The 27244-nt window shown below is 36.7% G+C and overlaps 1 protein-coding gene across 2 annotated transcripts in view; it reads left to right on the top strand.

Moving 5' to 3' along the window:
• Window positions 1–1440: 1440 nt before the first annotated feature.
• Window positions 1441–27244, top strand: part of LOC115217712 — a 71283-nt gene continuing 45479 nt past the window's right edge. The window contains exon 1 of one of the 2 annotated variants that reach the window (XM_036505492.1): window positions 1441–1521. The gene's annotated coding sequence lies outside the window, so the exon portion shown is untranslated. Of the gene's footprint in view, window positions 1522–20235; window positions 20344–27244 lie in introns of those variants that run through there. The other variant, XM_036505496.1, reaches the window with a different exon arrangement.

Raw genomic sequence — 27244 nt, 5'->3', positions numbered from 1 at the left:
CATTAGGAAGGTAGTCTTGGATATATTGTATCTGAAAACAAGAAAAAAAAAATGCTATAATCACGGCTAGATTTGCTTTTTTTTAGTGCTGACCCTGGACTTAATAACAAGTACATCCCACAGTAGTAATAAAATTCACACACACACACATTACATATATTTTATGTTTTACTTTAATTGGCAGAAATTACAAAGTGTCTCAAAGACCGAGAGTTTCGTGATGTCGTTTGTTAAGTACCATGTACATAAGTATCGTGTATGCATATATGTTTTTAGTCCTAGTTTTTCCTCTTTGTATTTACCAAACCTGTATACACACACGAGCTAATGTGTCTTTCCGCAGCGGTTTGACCTGCTAGAGTTAGCAGCAAAATTTTACACCACACCCTACAGTCTTTAGGAAAAAAAAAATGAAATGTTACATAGTATAGCGACTACACTGTATAAGAAAGAAAGAAATAAAGAAAGAAAGGGATATAGAAAGAAAGAAAGAAAGAAAGAAAGAAAGAAAGAAAGAAAGAAAGAAAAAAGAAAGAAAGAAAGGGGGATAGAAAGAAAAGGGGATAGAAAGAAAGAAAGAAAGAAAGAAGAAAGAAAGAAAGAAAGAAAGAAAGAAAGAAAGAAAGAAAGGGAGATAGAAAGAAAGAAAGAAAGAAAGAAAGAAATCGGAGTGATGGTCATTGCTGGAATCATTCCTTTTTTTTTGTCAAAGCTGGTTGACCTGCAACTAAACAACAGCAGTCTAGAATTAAATAAATAAATAAATATAATTAACAAAGAAAGAAAAAAAAGGAAAAAGAACGCGAAAAAAGAAGGGAGAGCAGAAATCCGAAACTGAAAATAGAGCTTGCGTTTGATGTCGATTTCAAGTTTGCACTTTTAGAATTAGGTCGTTGATGGGAAGGGTGGCTTTAAAATGGGAGCCAGACATGATTGACTGAATGTTTACAGATCTCCCACTATACACATAATATCACAAACATGTTTTAATAAGTAAACGATCTGTTAACGATAGGGGGGGAACTGGGGACGGAGGGTTGTTTGTTTGTTGCTTTATCTCTCTGCCAATTCATTCTTTTGTTTTATTTATTCAATTGTTTGTTTGTTTTCCAGTCTTTAATTCTGAATACAGTAACTGCTCCAAAATACATCGAGTGTTTTGTTATTATAATTCATAATTATTAAATAATATCTATATTAGTTAGAAAATGATCCATTCCGTTGACATTTCAGTAAAATAGTTCCAGAGTATATTATTATAATTAAATAATTTCGAAATATATCGCTACATATATGTGTGTGTGTATATTTAAAGATACGCACATACACACGCATTTTACATTATATATATATATATATATATATATATATACACACACACACACACACATATATATATATATATATATATATATATATACATATATATATATATAAATTCTTGACAATGACGTCTGTAGCAACATGGTTTAGTTACACAGGATAAAGAATTTACAGAAAGCAGTCTGAAAATCAGTAACCGTGAGTCTAATAGGCATTAAATGCGCATGTGTGTGTGTGTGTGTACTCTGGAAAATGTATAGGACAGTATGAAATTGTATATTAAGTAGAAGTTATAGTTGACGTGTAAAAAACAATATAGTAGATCATAACTCTAAAAAGGCCATTCCTGTCAACATTTGAGAGTTGTGGAAATATAATGTGGATAAAATCTGTAGAAGAATCGGTAAAATTGTGGACCCCTTCATAAAAAAAAAAAAATGAAGAAAAAGAAAGAACTATTTATAAACTTCAGGAACCATGTGGAAAACATTTTGATTATATCAGAAATACCAACTGATAATATATCAGTATATAAGATAAAATAATAACTACCACAACGTGATAAAATTATAAGGTCGCAATTCTTAAAAGAAGAAATTTTAAGATTCCAGGAGAAAATCTGGAGATTCCAGTCAGAGATTGTTTTTAGGTTGAAAATTTATTTGCACTTTCTGCTGGGTTTTTGTTTCTTAGGCTCAGGCCTGACTCTATGGTTAACAACTATGTGGGTTCAGTCCCACATGCACAGCACCTAGGGCGAATGTCTCCTACAACAGCTTTGGAATTACCAATGCTTTATGAGTGAATCTGGTTGATGGAAACTGTTTGGAAACCCTGCATACATACACATACACACACACACACACACACATATATATATATATATATATATATATATGCATATATATATATGCATTTATACATGTATATATATATATATGTATATATGTATTTATACATGTATATATACATATATGTATGTATATATGTATTTATATGTATACATATATATGTATGTATATATGTATTTATACATATATATATGTATATATATATGTATTTATACATACATAAAGCTGATAAACCAACCAAATTGTTTCTCCATTTTCTTATTTGTAATATATATTAATGGTAAAATATTTCTTTACCTTCACCAATTTAATACAATAAGTAAGTTAATTGCATTACAATTAAAAACACTTTTTTTTTTTTCTAGTTTCATGCTGATGCACCGCCGTTTTGTGCTACACTGTTATTGCGACGAACCTCGTCTAATATGTGGCACTTATGTATTAATAATTTGGGTATTATACCAACAGTATATTGGATAAGTATTATCCCTTGGATGGTTGGATCCACAGCCCCTAACTTACTTGGTGTGTGTATATATATATATATATATATATATATATATATATATATTGGCCTGCTCGCTTAGCCAGTGGGGTGGCATCACTTGAAGGCTAAAACAATGCAAAGCACATTGTGACCAGCGATGTGTAGTATCATCTGATAGCCTGGTCGGTCACAGTGATCACAGTGATATATATATATATATGTACACAAATATACACATATATATATACACATACACATGTATATACACATTTACCACACACATTCTTTTATTCTTTTACTGGTTTCAGGGAAATTGACCCCATAACTTATTCTTTGTAAACCTAGTACTTTTTCTGTCGGTCTCTTTTGCCAAACCACTAAGTTACAAGGGCGAAAACACACCAGCATCAGTTGTCAAGTGATGTTAGCGGAACAAACATATACACACACATACGTATGTATATATATATATCTATACACACACACACAAACACATATATATGATGGGATTCTTTCAGTTCCTGCCTACCAAATCCACTCACAAGGCTTTGGTTGGCTCAAAGCTATAGTAGAAGACACTTATCCAAGGTGCCATGGAGTGGGAGTGAACCTGGAACCATGCGGTTCATTAGCAAGCTACTTACCACAAAGCCACTCCTGTATATATATATGAGTCAGTAAATGGTGGGGTTATACACACACACACACCACCACCAATGCCTCATGAATGAATTTGGTAGATGGAAACTAGAAACTTGTGTGTGTGTGTGTTTCTGTTTGTCTCCCTCCTGTCACTTCATAACCAATGTTGGGTTTTTACATCCCTCTAACTTAGCAGTTCAACATTGTGTTATGTAATGAAACATGACATATACAAGGTAAGCAAAGGAGAATCAAATTAGTGAACTGGTAAAAGAGGATTTGCAGAGAAAAAGATTAACTCTATAATAAGGTTTTTTTTTTTTATTTATAACAAACATACTTGGAATATCAGAGACATTGAGGGAAGAAATATTAAGATATGACCATGTCAAGAACATTATTTAAAGCACTAACTTTGAATACATAGATGCATACCATCATATATACATGGTTGTATGACTATTTTATATATGTGTGTGTGTATGTATATATATATATGTATATATGTATATATATATATATTTAACAACACAACACATCACATGCTCTTAATCCCTTTGGATCTTAACACCTCAAGGTAATTTTTTGGTAAACAACCATAAAACTCAAGATACACAATGAACTCACAATGTATCGGAGAACTTATTTTTTAATTTTTGTACATTTTTATCATTATTCTTTTACAAAAAACAATGCAATTTTCTTTTTTTCCCATTTCTAATTTTTAAAATAACTTCTTAAAACATAAATATTCTTGACAAGTCATACAATGACGAAAACCGGTTGAATAAATATATATTTATATATTTTATCATTTTCTCATTTTATTAAAATTTTCTTTCATTTGAGCATTCTGTTTTTTTAAAAAAATTTTTTTTTTTAAAAAAATTTTTCCTTACTATATATATATATATATATATATTATATTAAATTAGAGATAAAACCACTATTAGGCAAATCATACGATGAAAAACTTAAGCCAATACATAAGATTAATTAATTTATATTATTTAAATATATATCAAAATTATTAAAAAAGATAATTGTGTTATATTAATTATCTTTTTTAATAATTTTGATATATATTTAAATAATATAAATTAATTAATCTTATGTATTGGCTTAAGTTTTTCATTGTATGATTTGCCTAATAGTGGTTTTATCTCTAATTTAATATAATATAATATTTTACTATAAAATTGGATTCAATCCTAAATCTGATTTTTCCCTGTAAGTTTGGATTTATTCCCTAATATTTTGTTATATATATATATATATATATATATATATATATATATATATATATTATATATATATATATACACATATACCTATATATACATATATATGTATATATATATGTATATGTATATATACACATACACACACAAACATATATATATATATATATATATATATAATATATAGTTAATCCAAACATGAAAACCCCAAGAGAAAACACAACAACGCGAGGATGTGGAACAAATATAGTATTATTGGACGCTCAGGAAGGAAGGGAAGAAGGAGGGTTTTACATTTCGAGCAGAGCTCTTCGTCAATCCAGAGAAGAGAAGACGGAGGAAAAAAAATCGCCAACAGTACGCATGCGGTCATACACACACACACACACACATATATATGTAGATATGAATATACATATATATATATTGAGGCTATGAGAGGTAATGATGTCAAGAAGACCCAAAGGTGTCAGGTAATGCTGAGTAAGTGCTATGTATAGACCATAGTTAAGCTCCAAGTTCGGTGATTATGCGAATGAGGAGACCAACGTAGGTCATATATTAGCATGCATCTCTTATTATAAAAGGCAGATTTTATCTGCCTCCCTTTGTAATTTATAGAAATCTACAATATAGGATTTCTTCAATTACAATTTACCTAGCATTTTAAAGAGTAGAATGCATTGGGTCATGCCAGGTCCGGTTTTTAAAATTTCAACCCCAATTAAGCAAAATTTAGAGAAAACTCACATTCTGGTGTATATGTCAAATGTTTTTCTTAATGTGGGATACACCACACGCAAACACACACACACACAAAGGGAGCGACTGTTTCACTGACGCTATCACCCTTCTCCTCCTTTGTCTTTGCAAGTTTGCAGCTATTAAAGTGAAAACAGTGAATCCGACAGCGATTAAGAAAATGAATTGGTACCTGAATGGAGTGAAAATTTAAAAACTGTTTCTTTCGGTGATTTTTCTGAAGAAACTGCACCAAGCCACAGACTTTCCCAGAAGAGTATAAAGCCTTAAACTATTTCTTTTTACTTTTTCGAATGAGCCTATTTGAAATCATTACGCTAAACGTAAACAAAGCGAAAGAAAGGATAGTTTGTTATTTCCCACAACCTTAAATTAATTAAGGCCTATTTTGCCATAAATATTATTATGGGTATCAGAAAGTTACCCAGAATAACAAATTCTATCGTAAAATTTTGTTGTATACCCAATTGAATATTAGCTAATAACCCATTTTCTATAGCAATGTTTGAACAAAATTTTAATAATTTTATATATTGTTGAATTTACCTGTATCTACCTGCAATTAGAGTCACTTTGTGACAAAAATTATAGTGTAGAATTGGTTGAGAATATTTCATTAAATTATCTTCCAAAATCAGATTAATATATTGATAAATAAAAAAGTTATAGTTGTTTAATAAAACCAGACTAAATTTATGATTACGTTAGAAATTAATTGAAACACATAAGGGGTGTAATTTGGTCAGAAATATAGTAACGAAAGGGTTAAGAAAAACCAAAAAATATTTTATTCTTTATAAATGTTGTATTCAAAATAACATTTTCTTTTAAGAATGTGTATATAACAAAGTATGTGTATATAACTACGTGACTTATATCTTTATATATAAGAGTGAAGTTGTGTGTCTGTCTCCTACGATTTAGATTCGTAACGACTCCCACATTTTGCGGTGCAGTGTAACCAAAACCGGGTATCTTATAGTCGTGATTCATATCGAGCCCTTCTGGGTATTAGCGCGCGTCTACGATGAGTCTACAATTTAAAAAAATTTACCATCATATTTTTCCATTTTAATGCATTTTTTTTGCTATTATGTAAGGGAAGTAACTCTCTAAAAATATCTACGATGTGTCAACGATTTAAAAAGAAATTTACCTTAATTTTTTTTCCATTTTTAATGCATTTTTTTCCTATTTTTTGGCTATAACTCTCTAAAAATGCTTATATAGTTATTTCCCTTACAAACCCGAGCAACGCCGGGCGATACTGCTAGTATATATATAAAATTAACAGAATGAGATAAAATATCCCTGCATATCTCACGTCTGTTTTCATTCCTCCACTTCACTCTCTATTTCATATCTTCTCTAGAATAACTATTGCTTAACCATTTTCTCGCACTGTCTCCGATGAAGGGATATAGTAAATATCCTGGAAACAGCTGTAAGACCTTCTCTTTATAAATGATTTGAAATCTTTCACAGCCTTTGATTTTTATCTCATTCTGTTAATTTTTATATATATATATATAATATATATATATATATATATATATAAATATGTGTGTGTGTGTGTGTATATATATATATATAGAATATATATATATGGGTGTGTGTGATTGTGTATAGAAGAATATATTAATAAAAAGAATTCCAACCTTGTCTGATTTTCACGTTTTATTTACAATCTTATAATGATATATTATAAGATAATATATTATAATTGAATAAAATAAAATGAAATAGTAGAATGTTAAATATTCATTCTGATTGAACTAGTACTTTCATGCATTGAATTCTGCAATCTTCGGGTTCATGTAGTAGTGTTGACAGTCATGCTTCACAATTTTTGACTGTAGCAAGATGATTGATTCTGTGCTATAAATACAGCTGGGTAGGCTCCAGAGTGCTAGGTTTTGCAAACTGTATTCTGACCAATCAGTGTGTAGTATCACTCAATTACTTAAGGTGATTGGTTGGTTGAGCTGATTGGTTTAGGCATCACGCTTTGTTGGACATGTCAAGAGTCCTGTATCTTGACCCTGGCCGAAGCAGCAATTGTTGGGTTATTTTTAGAAATGTTGTAAATATCCTTTGTCAGAGATTTTTATATTTTTATATTTCAATTGTCATCATCATCATTGTCAGCACCTTAATTATTGTTGCTAGTGGTGATGGTGGTGGCAATAGAACTTTTAACCCTAAATAAGATAATTTTCCTGCTATCTTCGTCTTGATCACCTTTAGTATTGTTGTTGTTGTTAGTGGTCATGGTCGTAGCAGTGGAAGTAATACCTCTAAGTATTATTATTATTATTATTGCTTATTTAGCTTGGGTTCGAATTTATCAATAAAATTCTTTTCTCTGATTTTCCTCTCGATTTCACTTGGGCTGTGTAATTTGTAGAATGGAAATATTATATATATTTTCCGACCACATGTTGCTAGGTGGTTACTCAAAGGTATCTGACGGACCTCTGGGTCTCTAATCTGTTGCCGGTGTACACGTGAGCGTTCTAATAGTGCGTTTCCCGTCTGACCTACATATATTTCTTCACAATTTGGGCATTTGATGCAGTAAATTAAATTTCTGCTTTTGCAGTTCATATTCGCGTTTGTGAATATTTTCCCGGTTTTTGTGTTTATATATTGACCGGTATGTATGAATTGGCATGTGCCACATCGGCTATCATTGCATTTAGATACCGTGAATGTTTGGTCTTTGTTGCTGAGGTCAAATTTTGCCTTTGTTAGTAATGTTTTCAAGTTTTTAGGCTGTCTTTTACTAAGCACCATAGCTCGATCCGTGATTATGTCTTTTAATTCATTACTTTGGGCAATGATTGGTAGGTTTGCTTTGGCAATGTTGAAGATATTCTGGTGACATGGGTTGTGTGTCACTATGAATGGTATGACTTGTTCTTGTTTTCCTCTTCCTTGGGTTGTCCTAAGTTGTTGTATAGGTATTTTTATAGCCCGCTGTATGCCATTTTCTATAAGTAGAGATGGGTATTTTTGTTTGAGCAAAAATTCTCTTAGTTCTATTAGGCGTTTGTTCCTGATATTTGCATCTTCTACAATAGTACAAATTCTTCTGGCTAGGCAGTATGGGATGTTACGTTTTGTATGTGGTGGATGGCACGACTTAAAATTTAGGTATTGATGTGTGTCTGTGTGTTTATAGTATATATCTGTGGTGATGGTGGTGTCTTTTTTAATTACCATTATATCCAGGAATGGTAATTTGGTACTACTCATCTCCTTTGTAAATTGGAGAGATGGGTGTAGGTTGTTCAGGAGGATATTGAACTCTTCCAGAGTATTTAGAGATTCTGTCCAGATTATGAAACAGTCGTCTAGGTATCTCTTCCATGCCTTTTCAATATACTTTCTAAACCCAGTGCCATAGTTTACCTCCACCTCTTGGTAGAGTTGTTCTTCTAAGTATCCCATTACAGAGTTGGCGTAAACGGGAGCAAACCTCGTTCCCATCGCCGTGCCTCTAATTTGGATGTAATTCTTTCCATTGAAGAAGAATGTGTTATTTTCTAGAATAAGCTTGACTGTGTCTAATATAAATGGCACTGTGAATCTGCTGGGAATCACTTCTCTATGTTTTTCTAACCAGTATTTAATCGCCTTTATTCCTAAATCGTGTGGAATATTGGTGTAGAGGCTTACCACATCAAAACTTAGTAAAACTGAATTTGTTTCTGTTGTTTTGGGAAGATGGGACAGGAAGTCGATGTCATCCCTGATGACATATATATATATATATAATATATATATATATATATTATATATATACATATAAACGGCAAAATGTCTGTGTGTGTGTCCTTTATACAAATACACAATTTTTCAGTTAGAGGGTTCGCACTTTCTATGGTCATTCAAAACTGTTCAAGAGTGGTCGTGCACATATTTACATTTCCTCAGTCATCCAGCAAAGCCATTAAAAAATCAATAGAAGTGATTTTTGGGGAATTTTCTATCCAAAACCCAATCAAAATGCCTGAAATTTGATACGCCAATTGAATGCCAGCTAATTGTATGTGATTGGTCGGAGATTTGGACAGTACTCACATGTATGTGTGCACGTACGCAGCTGTATATGCATGCACTAGTACTATGACCCAGCGTTGCCAGGTCATAGTGCTAGTATATCTCTTATTATAAAAGGCAGATTTTATCTGCCTCCCTTTGTCTCTTATAGAAATCTACAATATAGGATTTCTTCAATTACAATTTACCTAGCATTTTTAAGAGTAGAATGCATCGGGTTTTGCCAGGTCCACTTTTTTAAAATTTCAACCCCAATTAAGCAAAATTTAGAGAAAACTCACATTGTGGTGTATGAGTCAAATGCTTCTCTTAGTGTGGTCTACAGCACACGCACACACATAGTGTGCAACGAATAAAGTGAAAGTAATTCACTGTGTGTGTGTTGACAGGTAGACAATAGAATGCGATGGCGATGGCGATGTAATATTTGTTTCTGTCTATGACGCTGACAGATACATGAGTAAAATGTATGGGAAGCTAAGAGATAAGAGTGAGTGAAAATGTTCTTGGAAGAGAGTAAATAGCGAGAGAGTGATTTGAGGAAGACTTTATATTAAATAACCGTAGTGGCTTGTCAAATGAAGAGGAGTGAAAGGGTACTGGAGGAAATAGGGTGAGTGAGGAAGATGGCCCCTAGCAACCACACCTTTTAAGATAGGGATTTCTAAGGTAGCCCACGAGCATCGTCACCTCATTCTACATGTCCCTGTAAATTTTGGAGCGAATCGGACGGGATAAAGTTATCTCTAAGAAACAGAAAGATCGCCCAAAAGTGTATATAGATATTTAAATGTATTTATATATTCATTTATACACACATGTATGTATAATGTGCGTGTATATATTTCCATAGAGGTAACCATTCAATCCATACAAAGTTTTTTAGGACAAAAATATTTATATATAAAAGAAAGGTTGTGTGTCTGTCTACTCCGATTTAGATTCCTAACTACTCCCACATTTTGCGATGCAGTTTAACCAAAACCGGGTATCTTATAGTCGTGATTCATATCGAGCCCTTCTGGGTATTAGCGCGCATCTACGATGAGTCTATGATTTTACAAATAATTTACCATCATTTTTTTCCATTTTAATGCATATTTTTTTAATAAAGGGAAGTAACTCTCAAACTTCACACCAATATGCGTGCTCATATGCGACGTAATATCACATCAGCAGCATTTCCTCACACCCTCCTTGCACTTGGCGAAGGCAAAATACCAGGGGATGAAAATGGTAATATTGCCATCGATTCCATTTGTAACATTGTTAAGACGCCTTCTGATCTCAGAGATGCAGTGTTCCCAGATCTACAAGCTAATTATCAGAATATGGATTGGATTGGCAAAAAGGCTATACTGGCCCCGAGGAATAAAACTGTTCACCATATTAATGATGAAATGCTAAAACTCATTCCTGGGGAAGTCTATGTATATCAGTCTATCGATACAACTCCTGACCCAGAGGACGTCATCAACTATCCAATAGAGGTACTCAATTCCTTTGAGCACCCTGGACTACCACCACACTTTCTCAAACTTAAAGTTGGTGCCCCTATAATGCTCATCAGAAATTTGGTTCCCCCAAAACAATGCAATGGCACACGTTTGATCGTTAAGTCCTTATCTCCCACCGTAAACTTATACCAATATTTGCCTGAATAATCATCATAATTCAGTGCAATCATTAACAGTACTTTCAAGCAATTCAGCCCCGAGCAACGCCGGGCAATTCTGCTAGTATATATATAAATGGCAAAATGTCTATGTATCTGTCTGTCCTTTATACAAATCCACAGTTTTTCACATAAAAGGCTTGCATTTTCTATGGGCTTTCAAAACTGTCTGAGGGTGGTCATGAAGATCTTTTCATTTCCCCTGTCGCCCCAGAAAGCCATTAAAAAAATCGATAAACCGACATCTTATGCCCATAAGTTATGGGCATATCTGTTCAAAATCACTAAAACATAGAAATTTGTACGTGGTGCATGCGTACGGCTAAATACACCAATAGACTGCCAGCTGTTTCTTGATTGGACGGAGATAATTTTATCCTTGACAGTTGAATGCGCGTGTGCATTTGCAGACAGTCTGTATGGCTCAGTGCATATTTGTGTTTTGCAAAGACATGTTATGTGTTTAGGCTTTCAAACGTGCACGGTTTTTGATTTGAGAAATGCAGGGAATAATTAACGAGTTAGGATCTCCAAAGCTACATTCTTCAATGGTCCTTAATCCAATGCAGTCGTCCTCCTCTGAAACAAACCTGCCATGCACATCACCACAGCCAAATTCTTCTACAGCCATGTCATTTAGCACCCCTAGGATGGGTTAGTGATAGATCGGGATTAGAGGCTGCCTATTAGAAGCTCCCGAGCCCCCTTCCATAAGGTTAGTCTAGGTTTTAGTTGAAGGCTTTGTTGTGTTCCGAACCTAACCTCCTCCGTTTCAGTGGATTGGGAGCCCAATTAGCCGTCTGGTGAAAAGGCATACCTATTATTTATACCTTAGTTAACCTTGATGTCTTATGTGCTTCTGTGCATCATGAACTTATAACTATTGACCTTACTACGTTACTTGCTACAATGTGTCATACTCATAAAATCACTTGGAATGCTCTTTTTTGTGATCTAATTGCTCTGTCTTTTCGCCGGAATCAGCACTTTTCTTCCCACCATTGCTATTCACTTATAGGACGAGGGGGTTAGGTGAGGGAGGGTGTCAAAAGGGCTGACATGTGCAACTTGATCACCTCTGCCAGTCAAACTCACAACCCATGTGTTCCATCGCGACACTGATTGTGCAGAACTGGGTTGGGTGTGAAACCAAAACTCAACAAACGAGATTTATGTGTATTTTCAAAATCATGCTATTTTGAGGCCAAATTCGAGTTTTTTGCTTTCTTCTGCCTCCTTTTTTGTCCGACTAATGGCATGTGCACACTCTTGCTAATTTTCCATGATTACGTGAAAACTGAAGTTCAATGAATATTAATTAGTCTCATAAAAAGCTCCAACTAGCTCATAAACAACAAAACTGGCCTGGGCTGAAATGTGATAAGAAACTTAGCTCTTGATTTAGTGAGAAATCTTTTTTACTGCAACCCAGCAATGAACAACAAGCACTAGCGCTAGACCCAGCAATGCTGGGTCATAGTGCTAGTATATATATATATATATACATATACATACATATATATATGTCTGTATGTGTGTATATATATATATTAGAGTGACCTGTAAAAGACATCCACTAAATTCTTGGAGTAGTTGGCATAAGGAAGGGCATCCAACCGCAGAAACCAAGCCAAACCAAGCTGGAGCCTGGTACAGCTCTCCAGCTTACCAGTTCCACTCAAACTGTATAACCCCTGCCAGCATGGAAAACAGACGCTAAATGATGATGATGATGATATATATATATACTTTATTTGTGGCTTAACAAGGCTACCATTGATTTCATGTTGGGAGATATCTCTCAACAATTATCAAGCTTGCCACATGGAACGTTGGTACTTGTCTCCATCTTGGATGGGTCAGCCCAGGGCTATGGTAGAAGGCACTTGCACAAGGTGTCACACTGTATGTGTGGATCTGCACCATTAAGCATGATCGTTACCAGCGTCGCTTTCCTGGTGCTTGTGCCGGTGTGCAGGTGACACGTAAAAAAAAAACACGATTTTTCCATGACCGTTGCCAGTACCGCCTGACTGGCCCTTGTGCCGGTGGCATGTAAAAGCACCCACTACACTCTCAGAGTGGTTGGCATTAGGAAGGGCATCCAGCTGTAGAAGCTCTGCCAAATCAAGATTGGAGCCTGGTGGAGCCATCTGGTTCGCCAGTCCTCAGTCAAATTGTCCAACCCATGCTAGCATGGAAAGTGGATGTTAAACGATGATGATGATAATGATATATATATATCAGGTTTCCTCACAGTTTCCAGTCTACCAAATTCCATGTGTATATGTCTACAATAGAAGACTTTTGCCCAAAGTACCATGCAGTAGAATTGAACTCAGAATCATATGGTTGCAAAGTGAACTTTTTAAGCCTATGGCTATGCCTTAATGTTACTGAAACCAGACATTTAGCAGCAGCTGAATAAGACTGTCTGCTACTAGGAGATGTCATGTACATATGTTTTATTAACTAAAACTCATTGGTTATATTGATTCCCTCTCTTTATTTACCTTTGGCAATTAAAAAAAAAAATATATATATGTTGGTGGCTCTTAGTAATTCTCAAGCTGTTACCTCCGGCTGTATATAACCAATTCCAGTGAAGGTTTGTCATTAACCATTACAAATACCAAGTTAGCAGAATTGTGGTTATTTATTGTTAGCTAATTGTATTCTTTTATCCTTTTTTACTTGTTTCAGTCATTTGACTGTGGCCATGCTGGAGCAGCGTTTTTTAGTCGAACAAACCGACCCCAGGACTTATTCTCTGTAAGCCTGGTACTTATTCTATCAGTCTCTTTTGCTGAACTGCCAAGTTACAGGGACGTAAACACACCGACATCAGTTGTCAAGCAATGGTGGACACAGACATACACACACACACACATATGACATATATATATATATATAGCTACATGGTTTCGGGTTCATTCCCACTGCGTGGCACTTTGGGTAGGTGTTTTCTGCTATAGCCCCGAGCCGACCGAAGCTTTGTGATGGAATTCGGCAGGCGGAAGTTACTGCCGTGTGTGTATATGTGCGTGTAGGTGCTTGTGCCTCTCCGAAAGAGAGAGAGAGGGATATATATATATATATAGGTTATAAGGGGTAATGGTGTCATTGAGACCCAAAGGTGTCAGGTAACGCTGAATAAGTGCTATAGACAGACTATAGTTAAGTTCCAGGCTTGGTGATTTTGCAAATAAGGGGTTCAACGTTGGTCATATGTCAGCATGTGTATATAAGAATTTTTTGCGTAATGAGATAAAATACCAAGTCTGTGTAGATATCAGAACATTTATAGATATCTATAAATGTTGTTTTTTTTATCTCATAATGCAAAAAATTCTTATATATATATATATATATATGATGGGCTTCTTTTCAGTTTCTATCTACCAAATCCCCTCGCAATGCTTTGGTTGGCCTGAGGCTACAGTAGAAGGCACTTGCCCAAGGTGCCACACAGTAGGACTGAATCCAGAACCATGTGGTTGGGAAGCAAGTTTCTTACCACACAGCCACTTCTGCGCCTTATATATATTTTATTTTATATATGAAGGCATGTGGCTTAGTAGTTAGGTCATTCAGCTTATGAATGTGAGGTTGTGAGTTTGATTCCTGGTGGCATATTGTGTACCTTGAGCAAGATAGTTTATTTCACATTGTTCCAGTCCACTCAGTTGGCATAAATGAATTGTGGAAGCACTCTGTCGGTTACGACGACGAGGGTTCCGGTTGATCCTATCAACGGAACAGCCTGCTCATGAAATTAACGTGTAAGTGGCTGAGCACTCCACAGACATGTGTACCCTTAACGTAGTTCTCGGGGATATTCAGCGTGACACAGAGAGTGACAAGGCCGGCCCTTTGAAATACAGGTACAACAGAAACAGGAAGAAAGAGCGAGAGAAAGTTGTGGTGAAAGAGTACAGCAGGGATCACCACCATCCCCTGCCGGAGCCTTGTGGAGCTTTTAGGTGTTTTTGCTCAATAAACACTCACAACGCCCGGTCTGGGAATCGAAACCGCGATCCTATGACCGCGAGTCCGCTGCCCTAACCACTGGACCATTGCGCCTCCACAAAAATGAATTGTACCTGTACTTCAAAGGACCAGCCTTGTCACATTCTGTGTCACATTGAATCTCTCTGAGAACTACATTAAGGGTACACATGTTTGTAGAGTTCTCAGCTACTTGAACATTAATTTCACTAGCAGGCTGTTCCGTTGATCAGATCAGCTGGTACCCTCATCGTTATAACTGACAGAATGCCATTTGTTTAGGTTTTAGACGTAGCACTTCAACCATTTTTGGCTAGGAGGCCAAAAATGGCCCTTTTGATACTAAGCCACTTGAGACTGACTTTCCTTAATTGCATGATACCAGCTCAGAACTATGCATCCACCTTTTATCTTTTGGTCATTGGACTGTGGCCATTGTGGAGCACTGTCTTGAAGGATTTTAGTCAAAGATATTGACCCCAGTACTTAAGTGCATTTAAAGTTTGGTACTTATTCTATTGGTCCCTTTTGCCAAACCGCTAAGTTATGGGGACATAATCAAAACAACACTAATTGTCAAGCAGAGGGAATGATGAACACACACAAACACAAGCGCAAAGATAGATAGACTGGTCTTCAACACAGTTTCCATTTACCAAATTCACTCACCATGCATTGGTCAACCTAGGGCTATAATTGAAGACACTTGCCTAAGGTGCTGTGCAGTGGGACTGAACCTGAAGCACACAGCCATATCTTTTTAATTTTAAGATTTGAATTTTTAAAAACATTTAAAAATGTTTTTCTTAAACTGAAACAAATGAAGACAGTTATTAGTGGTAATTCTTTTATTATTCTACTTCTTTCAGTCATTTGACTGCGGCCATGCTGGAGCACCACCTTGAAAGGTTTTTATAGTCAAACAAATCGACCCTAGGATTTATTCTTTGAGCCTAGTACTTATTCTATCGATCTCTTTTGCCAAACTGCTAAGTTACAGGGATGTAAACACACCGAGTGGTCAAGCGGTGAAGGGGGGAAAACACAGACACAAAGACATAAATACACACACACACACACACACACACACACATGACGTGCTTCTTTCAGTTTCCGTCTAATAAATCCACTCACAAGGCTTTGGGCGGCCTGAGGCTATAGTAGAAGACACTTGCCCAAGGTGCCACGCAGTGGGACTGAAACCAGAACAATGTGGTTGGGAAGCAAACTTCTTACCACACAGCCACTCTGCACCTATGATGCTTACAAAAATTTAAATGGCAATATAAGATTCAATTTAGATTCAAAATATCTGATATTTATTAATTCAGACTTGAATTTTGCTTGTTCTTATAACTTTTTACTGCATTTTAATTTAAATTTTTAATAGTTAAGGTGGCAAGCTGGCAAAATGCATACCAAACAAAATGCTTGGCAGTGTTTTGTCCATCTTTACATTTGAAGTTCAAATTCCACCAAGGTTGACTTTGCCTTTCATCTTTTTGGGGTCGATAGATTAAGTGCCAGTTGAACACTGGGGTTGATGTAATTGGCTTACCCCCACTTCCGATATTGCTGACCTTTTGCAAAAATTTGAAATCAATATTTTAATTTGAGTTATAAAATAAGTATGAGTTGAACCCTAGGGGGTCGATGTAATCAACTTATTCCTTTACCCCCAAAATTGCTGGCCTTGTGCCAAAATTTGAAATCAGCATTTTAATTTGAGTTCTTCCCTACAAAAGACCCTCTCTTCAACCCATATGCTTCACACCAATTTTTGTTGATAAAAAAAATTATTATTTCAGATATATCTTGAAATTTTAAGAATCTGAAACAAAAAGAGAAGTGTTGCTAGTTTGTGATTGTTTAACGGATATTTAGACAGGATATGTGACTTCTATCTCTTGAACTTTACTGTGTGATATATTGTGATATATTAGAGAACATTGCTTCTCAACCTTTTGTAGTTCAATGACCCTTTAAACAAAATGGCGGTTTACAACACCCTCTACATATATTTAAAAAATAAAATACAGCAGAATATTTTTAACACTTTTGTTATCATGTTTCTATTGAAATACATTGTGTTTGTTTCAATTCATTTTGAAAGTGATGAAAATTTAGTAAAACAAATTTGCTATTGTAAAACTGGTGTTTAAGGCGGTGAGCTGGCTGAATCGTTAGCATGTCGGGCGAAATGCTTAGTGGTATTTCGTCTGCCTCTACGCTCTGAGTTCAAATTCTGCTGAGGTCGACTTTGCCTTTCATCCTTTTGAGGTCGATTAAATAGGTACAAGTTGCGCACTGGAGTTGATATGACCGACTTGGTCCGTTTATCTGTCCTTGTTTGTCCTCTCTGTGTGGGTAGTAAAGAAATAGGTATTTAGTCTGTCTTCACATTCTGAGTTCAAATGCCACTGGGGTCAACTTTGCCTTCCATCTTTTCAGGGTCAATAAATTAAGTACCGGTTGCATACTGGGGTCGATATAATCGGCTGACTCCTCCCCACAAATTTCAGGCCTTGTGCCTATAGTAGAAAGGATTATTAAACTGGTGTTTGGAACATACATCAACATGAAAATTTTATGAAAGATTTTAATTTAGCTTACTTTAAAACCTTAGTGGTTTGGGGTATTTAGTTCACAGTTGTGAGAAAATGAGTTTAATTCCTGTTGTTGTGTTGTGGACTTGAATGAAATTCTCTATTTCACATTGCTCCAGTCCACTCAGCTGGCAAAAATAAATATCATACTACTTGTATTTCAATGGGCCAGCCTTGTCACACTCTGTCATGCTGAATCTCCTTGAAAACTATGTTAAGAGTACGTGTGTCTGTGGAGTGCTCAGCCACTTGCACATTAACTTCATGAACAGGCTGTTCTGGTAATCGGATCAACTGGAACCCTTGTCATTGTAACTAACATAGTGTCAGTTACTTTAAAACAGGAAATTTTTAACACAGAACCAAGGGCAGTCTCAGGTGGGTTGGTATCAAAAGGGTCGTCGTCGTTATTATTATTATTATTTAATGTCTGCTTTCCATACTGCCATGGGTTGGACAGTTTGACAGGAGCTAGCTAGGTAGAAGACTGCACCAGGTTTCACTCACTGTTTTAGCATGTTTTTTTTTCCAGCTGGATGCCCTTCCTAACACCAACCACCCTGCAGGGCTAATATAACAAAGATTATTTATTGCAGTGATTCCATGCCATATTTTAACATGTGCTAAGTTCTTCCTTTTAGATATTTGCACAGATTACTGACCCCATTGCTAAATTATTATGGCAGTCACTAAGGAAAGGCTAGGACTTATATTGAACATTGGCCCCTTTTCTGCTATGTTTCCACTCACTGATAACACTGATATTGATAACACAATAACTGTCCAACTTATATCCTAAAACTGGTTAAAACAATTGAGAAATTTCCAGGGCACAGTGCCTTGGGTAAGTGTCTTCTAATACTGTTCCAGGCCAACCAAAGCCCTGTGCAAGGATTTGATAGATGGAAACAAATGCATGTATGTATGTATGTATGTATGTATGTATGTATGTATGTATGTATGCATGTATGTATGTATGCATGTATATATATATGTATGTAAGTATGTATATATGTATGTATTCATGCATGTATGTGCATGTGCATGCATGTGTGTATGCATGTGCACATGTGCATGTGTGTGTGTATGTTGAGACATCACATGATAGTTGTAAATGAGCATCATTATCATACATATGAGGTTGTTCATTTCCAGTCTTCCATGAAAAAAATGTGTCTAGCCTTGGAGAAATATTACCTTGCTTTGAAACAGGTGTGGGTTGGTGACAGGAAGGGCATCCAGCTGTACAAAATCTGCCTCAGCAAATTCTGTCCGAACCATGCAAGCATAGAAAAGTGGACATTCAGTGATGATGATGATGATGAAGTATAAGATGCAAATATCATAGCTGGTTTAAATATTTAATTTTTAAGGAAAATCACAACCCACCTCTAAACACTTAGCATTCCTCCCATAGTGCTCCCCCCCACCTCTTATGAGCTCAGGACCTCTCCATAACCACTGAGGTTAAAAACTACTATATAAGTCTATAGTTATTTCCATTTGTGCATTTAGGGTCCTTCTAATCCAAGCAAGCTTGACCAGTGAATGATAGTTGCAATGTTGAAGTGTGGCATTTAGATTTCTTTGTCAAATGTAATGCTTATTTATTTACGTTGTTTTGAATTAATCACACATTATTTTGTGGCCTCGAGATTTCAATGGTATGTTTGTATATTTTTAGAATGACATTGTAGGGTAGGTGTGAGAGGCTGGATCTAGTCAGTTTTAACATAAAACAGGTTCAATACTTGGGCCAGATATGGTTAGATTAAATGCTAAAGGGTAAAATAACCAGATAATTTAGTCATATCCCTATTAGTTAAGGTGTTGCACTCATTGTCACTAGATCATGGGTTCAATTCCTGGGCTGAGTGGTGTGTTGTGTTCTCGAGCAAGACACTTCATTTCACATTGGTCTAGTGTTGTGTGTGGACTGGCATGTGAAGGAATAGATCCAATGTTTCCTTTGCATGTCGTAAAAAGCAACTAAAAGCGGTTGAGGTAGGATTTACACTCTGACCTCGTAAAACCTTCACCAGCAGCGTATCCCCCAAACAGACACATGGGATGAAAGGTTGTCGCCTGAGTGGGGCAAAGGTGTCACCTGCTAGGAGTAGGAGTATGGGGACAGCACGTCCCCATACAACAATGACTACTACTATTACTACTAAAACCACCACCACCACCACCACCACCACCACCACCACCACTACCACTACCACTACTACTACTACCACCTTTAGGTTCTAAGATCAAATCCCACTGCGGTTGACTTTTCCTGTCACCCATTAAAGATGGTTAATGTTTATCCTCCTATCGGCTCCAGTTTAGCAGATTTATGATCAGAAGTATCCTAGTTTTGATCATCATCATTTTTTATTAATTACTTCATTGTCCAGTCTGTCCTTTCTTTTACAAGACAGTAAGATGTGAGCTGAAGGAAATTTGGCTGCTAGTTCTAGCAGGTTTAGTGACTACTTAAGGGCTCTCTCTCTCTCTCTCACTCTCATCAGGATTGATAAAATAAGTAGTTGTTTATGTAGTGAAGGCATTTCAACCTACTATGCAAATATGTGGCATCATGCCAGTGTGATAAATCATATTGCTAGCATATTGTTATTGTCTAAAAGTACAGATTGGAGTGGATCTGATCTTTAAATCCAACTGGTTAAAACAACAGGTAAGTTTCAGTCTTATTAGGCCTCTTCAGTTGTGCATATTCTATTCAGTTGGAAGACTGGAAAACCTCAAAACTCAAACTTTCAACTTAAATTACTCTCTAGATTATTTTGGATATATATTTTTACTACTCTTTGCATTGTGCATAACTTCCCATGATCTTACCGTTTTCTTTTTTCACCACCTTCTCTTTTGCCCTTCCTCTTTTTTATCACTTAGTATTTGATTTCTCTCTCTCTCTCTCTCTCTCTCTCTGACTATTCCTCTATGCTTTTCTCTTTCTTCTGAGGAAGGACTAATGCTCAAAGCATTTAAAACACTGTTAAGCTAATACCTTATTTGTTAACCCTTGTCCTTGCATTGCTGTCTTTACTAACCCCTTCCATTTAACCACAAAGACATCCTATTATCCTATTACACTATATATAAATATATCATCATCATCATCATCATCATCATCATCATATCATCATCATCATCATCGTTTAACGTCCACTTTCCATGCTAGCATGGGTTGGACGATTTGACTGAGGTCTGGCAAACCAGATGGCTGCACCAGACTCCAATCTGATCTGACAGAGTTTTTACAGCTGGATGCTCTTCCTAATGCCAACCACTCCGAGAGTGCACTGGGTGATTTTACGTGCCAGTCAGGCAGTATTGGATATATATATATAATAGATCAAAAAAAAAAACAAAGAACTAACACAAGAAAAAAAACAGCAATGCAAGGACATAGTATATTCAAAGTATTAGCAGATGCTCAGGGAAGGAAAGAAAGGTAGTTTTACGTTTTGAGCAAAGCTCTTCTTCAGAAACAGGAAACAGAAGAAAGTCCAAGGGAAAGGGAAGATGGAGGAAAAAATCCCCAACGATTTACATGTGGCTACATTTTGAAATGACTGGAAGGGAATAGCATTCCAGCCACAACTATCACAACTAATCTTCAGACAATGTATCCTAGGACTTTTTGCTTTTCATGATGGTTGCAACTTGAGGGGACTTCCACTTTTTGTTTTTATTCTTGTAGTTTGAGCTACCATGTAGAGATTCGCTTGTTGGCTCATAATTGCTGTTATTTGTTGTTGTTTATCACTTGGTTGGCATTAATTGAGCAAACCTCAATCAAAACTATTCCACCTATGGCCATCCCACCTTGTCTCTCTCCAAGCACCAAGTATTTAATACTACATTTAGGGTAACATGTATGCTGAAGGTGTTGCCTTACTCTGTTTCTGAATGTAGGAAACAGTGTCTCATCAGGTGATGCAACAGCTCTGTAGGTGTTTTGGTCCCATCTTTTTTTTAAAACAGTAAGATATGATTTAAGTGTAATTTCACTGCAGTTTCTAGCATGTAAAGTGACTATTGATAGAGACCCCCTTCATTGGTTTATAATATCATATATTTGATTGGTCAGAAAGTCAATTTCAACCTTGTCTGGTCTGTTGCTCCTGTATAGAAGTTGCTGCTACACAGAAGCTCCTCCTCCACCCTCACCACCACCACTACCACCACCTCTATCACTGCCGCCGCCACCGCCACCGCCACTACCAGTGCCATTGCTGCTGCTGCTGCTGCTGCTGCTGCTGCTACTACTACTACTACTACTACCACTGCCACCACCACCACCACCACTACCGCTGCTGCTGCTGCTGCTGCTGCTACTACTACTACTACTACTACTACTACCACTGCCACCACCACCACCACCACCACTACCGCTGCTGCTGCTACTACTACTACTACTACTACTACCACTGCCACCACCACCACCACCACTACCGCTGCTGCTGCTGCTGCTGCTACTACTACTACTACTACTACTACTACTACTACTACTACTACTACAGTTTTTACTGTTGAAAGAACCGTGCATAGTATGATGGCTGTGAGGGTTAAGATGCTGAACATGATAGCGTGTTCAAACCTTACTCAAGTCTCTGTGTTCTGCTCACCTCTTCACTCTTCCCCTCGATCGTCAAAGCACATTTCTCTTGTTTGGTTGGTAACTATACGTAACTGGTCTGTCTGTCTGGTCAGGGTTGACTGAATCTAGCTGTTGCCACTACTACTACTACTACTACTGCTACTGCTACTGCTGCTGCTACTACTACTACTACTACTACTTGCTGCTGCTGTTGTTGTTGTTGGTAAGGGTGATTAGGTGATAGTCTAGGGCTTAGGGGCGGGTGACCCCAGACCTTGGAAAAAAAAAAACTTTGGTCGTCTTGTAGTCGAGAGCTCTTCGTTGACACCCAACACCACTTGGAGGTGGCCCTTGAAGTTGCTGGAAATGGAGATCTCTAGGTACAAATTCTTGGACGGCTGCTGTTGCTGCTGCTGCTGTTCTTATTGATGCTGTCATTGTTGTTGTCTCTACTGCTGCTGCTGCTGGTATATTATTACCACCACCACTGCCATTCCTACCACCACTGCTACAACTACTACTACAATTGCTGCTGCTGCCGCAGGCGCTGTTGCTGCGCCGCCGCCGCCGCCACCACCACCACTACTACTACTACATCAATTTTTTAACTGTTGAAAGAGCTGTGCATATTATGATGGCTGTAAGGGTTAAGATGCTGAACTGTTGTATACATGATAGTGTGTTCAAACCTTACTCAAGCCTCTGTGTTCTGCTCACCTCTTCACTACCCCACCCCCCAATCATCAAAGCACATTTCTCTAGCCTCCGTAGACATGGCTGATATGTCCTACTTCTAATTCACAGCTGAGTTGTTTTTTCAGTGAGAAAAGCTTCTGGTTACAAAGACATTTTCTTTCAACATATTCAGTGACAAATACAGGCATGGCTGTGCACGTAAGGAGTTCAGTTCACTTAACAACTATAAAGTTTTGAGTTCTACCCCACTGCATGGCACCTTGAGCAGGTGTTTACTACTATTACCTAGAGTTCACCAATACTTTCTGAGGGGAATCTGTCATGTATGGAAGCCTCCTCCCCTTGAGGTATGTGGAGGTGGTGAATATAAAACATATCTCTCCCTGACATATCTTAACCACCACCATCATCATCTCTCTCTCTAACTGTTTGTAACTCTCTCTTTTTTCCAGCTGGGGTAGGCCATATAATTTTCTTTACAACAAGACATCTATCTTCATCCCCCTATTATACCTTTCAACCTCTCATCAACTGGCACAAAGCCACTTTGCTCAATACTATTCCTCACTCCCTGGTCAAGGAGATTTTGTTCTTGGAAGTTACTTGGTGACCACTTCTGGTGTTGGTACCATGTAAAATGCATCCAGCATGAGCTGTAAAGTGTGCCAAAGGAGACAATAGACTTCGGTGCAGTCCTCTGGCTTGCCAGCTTCTGTCAAACCGTCCAACCCATGCTAACATGGAAAACAAACTTTAAATGATGATGATGAAGATGATGGTGATGATATACATGAACAGCCAACTGTCACCTGTGAACAGGTATGTTCACATAACAAACATACATGATTTCGATTTCATTAATTGTTTCATGTACCAACTTTGTTGTGAGCAGACAGAAGTGCCCTCTTAACTCTCACATCCTTTGTCCCAGCTCCCACGTTCAGGATGTGACAGCTGGAAATGGAGGGAGTGAGGGCTGTACCAATATTCAGCTGGTACTCATTTTTTCACCTGAATAGACTGGAGTAGACTAACATGAAATTATTACTCAGGTATATTACATGTCACTAGGTTCAGTATTTGAACTGACAACATTATGATCATGAGCCAAACACCCAGATAACTAGGCCGCACTTCTTTACTACATGTGTGTGTATGTATGTGTGTGTGTGTGTGTGTGTGTGTGTGTGTGTGTGTGTGTGTGTGTGTGTGTGTGTGTGTGTGTGTGTGTGTGTGTGTGTGTGTGTGTGTGTGTGTGTGTGCATGCATATATATGCAAGGAGTAAATATTCAAATGAATATTTATATAGATATTTTTTATTGTTATTGTTAAATTTAAATAATTGGTAATAGCAACAACAAAAATATATGTGATAGCAAGTAATAATAGCATTAAATAGCTAGAGAATAAAATTTATAACTATAATTAACTATAATTACAATAGCGGGCACACAAGTCGCCTACTTGCTGGAAAGAGAAGCCAAATCCTCAACTAAATCATTGAATTACACTGAAATATACAATAGACCAACAGAAATGGGGAATTGAGAAGAGATATATCAGAATCTCAAAGTAGAGATTATCATCATTTAATGTCCATGTTGCATGCTGGCATGTGTTGGATGGCTTAACAGGATCCAATGGATCTAAGGACTGTATTGTACTCCATCTGCTCTGGCATGGTTTCTATGGCTGGATGCCCTTCCTAATGCCAACCATTTTACAGCATGTACTGGATTCTTTTTTGGGGGGCTTCTGCACAGGTTTACAGATGCCTGAGGAAGTGAGGGTTTTATGTTACAAGATGTGAGTATGAGAGAAATGGAGGTGGGTCAGAGCGGGTTCCTATAGAAGAGCTGTGTGGTTACTCATGCTTAGTATGGGAAGGAGAGAGAATGATCAGTAGGCTAGTAGGAGTTGCGAAAGCGATAGATGGGAGATGAGGTGTCCAGGTGGCCCCTCAATGCACAATGTAAGAAATGATTGTGTGGGCGGGGTTATTGCTAGAGTGTATGGGAAACAGTAGAGGAGGAGATGAGGAAGCAGCATGCAGCCGTAGAGAAGTTAGGTAATGCAGTAGGTCAATGACCGATGAATCACAAATTGGGGAGGATGAGAGAGGTGCATAAGAGAGTAAGTGGAGAAGCTAGATGGCAATGATACCGTTGACATGGCGGGGCGGAGACATGAGAGAGAGAGAGAAAGATGACAAGGTAGGGTTAGGCTACAGGAGCAATGGGGGAAAGGCAGGCATAGTGCATGATGAGAGAGAGTTTGGTTGATTGCATTGGGGGAGTCAGCGTACCATGTCGATGGAAAGCACATAAAACACAGCACTTCTAGAACTCAGTTTTGCTCACACACTCACGGATATAAATACACACACACACATACACACACACATGCACACACAAACACACACACACACACACACACATATATACATAAATACATACATACATAAATATATGCATAAAACGCAGCACTTATAGAACTCAGTTTCGCTCTCACACGCACACACACATATATACATACATACATACACACTCATGTATATATATATATATATATATATATATATATACACATACATAAATATATACATAAAACAGCACATCTAGAACTGTTTCACACATACATATATGAATATATATATGTATATCTATCTATCTATCTATCTATCTATCTATATATATATATATATATATATATACACACATATACATACATACATACATACATACATACATACATACATACATACATACATATGCATATACATATTGTATGTGTATTAAACTGTTTTTTAAAATTTATTTTTCATATTAGAAATATAACTTTGCCATTTACTGATTCGAAATCAATAGAACAATCAATGGGAGATGGCGGGGACTCGGTATGATGGACTAAAATTTCTTACAAGACGTGTTCCTGCATGGTCACGGTCACATTCACACTTCACTGGCTGAAACCAGTAAAGGGGTATATATCTATCAGAAAGTATTTGCTCACAAACTGTGAAAAAGAATAATGTATCGCTCCGAATCAAATAAAACTCTGCTTATTCTCTTCTTTTACTGAAAAAAATCTATCATGTCATGCTTCAATGGATTTTCATAACCTACATTTTGTCTTCTCTCATTTCATAATGAATGACTAAAATTATATATGTTTCTGGTACATTAGCAGGCAACAGTGACTAAAGCCACTGCAGAAATTAGTTCTTCTCATGTTGATATAAAATATGTAAATAGATTAGCTTAGTGTAGATTAAATGTGACAATTAGAAATGTTTTTATTTATTCATTTTTTCCCTGTCATTTGGATGTGTTTGTATAAGATGTGTGTGTTTGTGTATTTATGCGTACATTTGTGAGTTTATAATGTGTGTGTGTGTGTGTGTTTATGATGAATATGTCTGTGTTTAGAATGTATCAGGTGTGTGTATGTGTTTGTTTCTATGCGTGCTTATAAGGTGTGTTTCTGTGTTTATGTTTAATGTCTTCTTTTATTCTTTTTTTTACTTGTTTCAGTCATTTGACTGTGGCCATGCTGGAGCACTGCCTTTAGTCGAACAAGTCGACCCCAGTACTTATTCTTTGTAAGCCTGGTACTTATTCTATTGGTCTCTTTTGCCAAACCACTATATTATGGGGACATAAACACATCAACATCAGTTGTCAAGCAATGGTGGGGGGATGAACACAAACAGACAGACAAACACACACATACACACACATATATATACAATGGGCTTCTTTTCAGTTTCCGTCCACCAAATGCACTCACAAGGCTTTGGTAGACACTTGCCCAAGGTACCACACAGTGAGACTGAACCCAGAACCACACACCCACTCCTGTGCCTATATGTATGTGTGTGTGTATGTATATGTATATATATATATGATGTGTATTTATGCATTTGTAATGTGTGTGTTTCTGCATTATAATGTGTTTATAATGCATATGTATGTATGTATACATGTATGTGTTTGCTTTCTTGGAAGCTACTTGTAATTGCATTAATCTACATATATTAGTGTGTGCATGTGTGTGTGTGTGTATGTGTGTGAGAAAGAGAGAAAGACACACACACGCACACACACTGGGAGAAAGAGAATGAGAGAGAGAGTGAGTGGGGGAAGAGAAGTATGAACGTGAGTGTGAAAGTAAAAGGTTGACCAAGTAACTATATTAGAGAGAAGATTGTGCTACAAAAAGTAATAATAATAATAATAATAATAAAAGATATCTTTGCATTCATCTACATATATT

Source organism: Octopus sinensis, linkage group LG1 (assembly GCF_006345805.1).
Source record: "Octopus sinensis linkage group LG1, ASM634580v1, whole genome shotgun sequence".
NCBI classification, from domain to species: Eukaryota; Metazoa; Mollusca; class Cephalopoda; order Octopoda; family Octopodidae; genus Octopus; species Octopus sinensis.
Note: the sequence above shows the minus strand (reverse complement) of the source record. Positions and strands in the feature narration are given on the sequence as shown.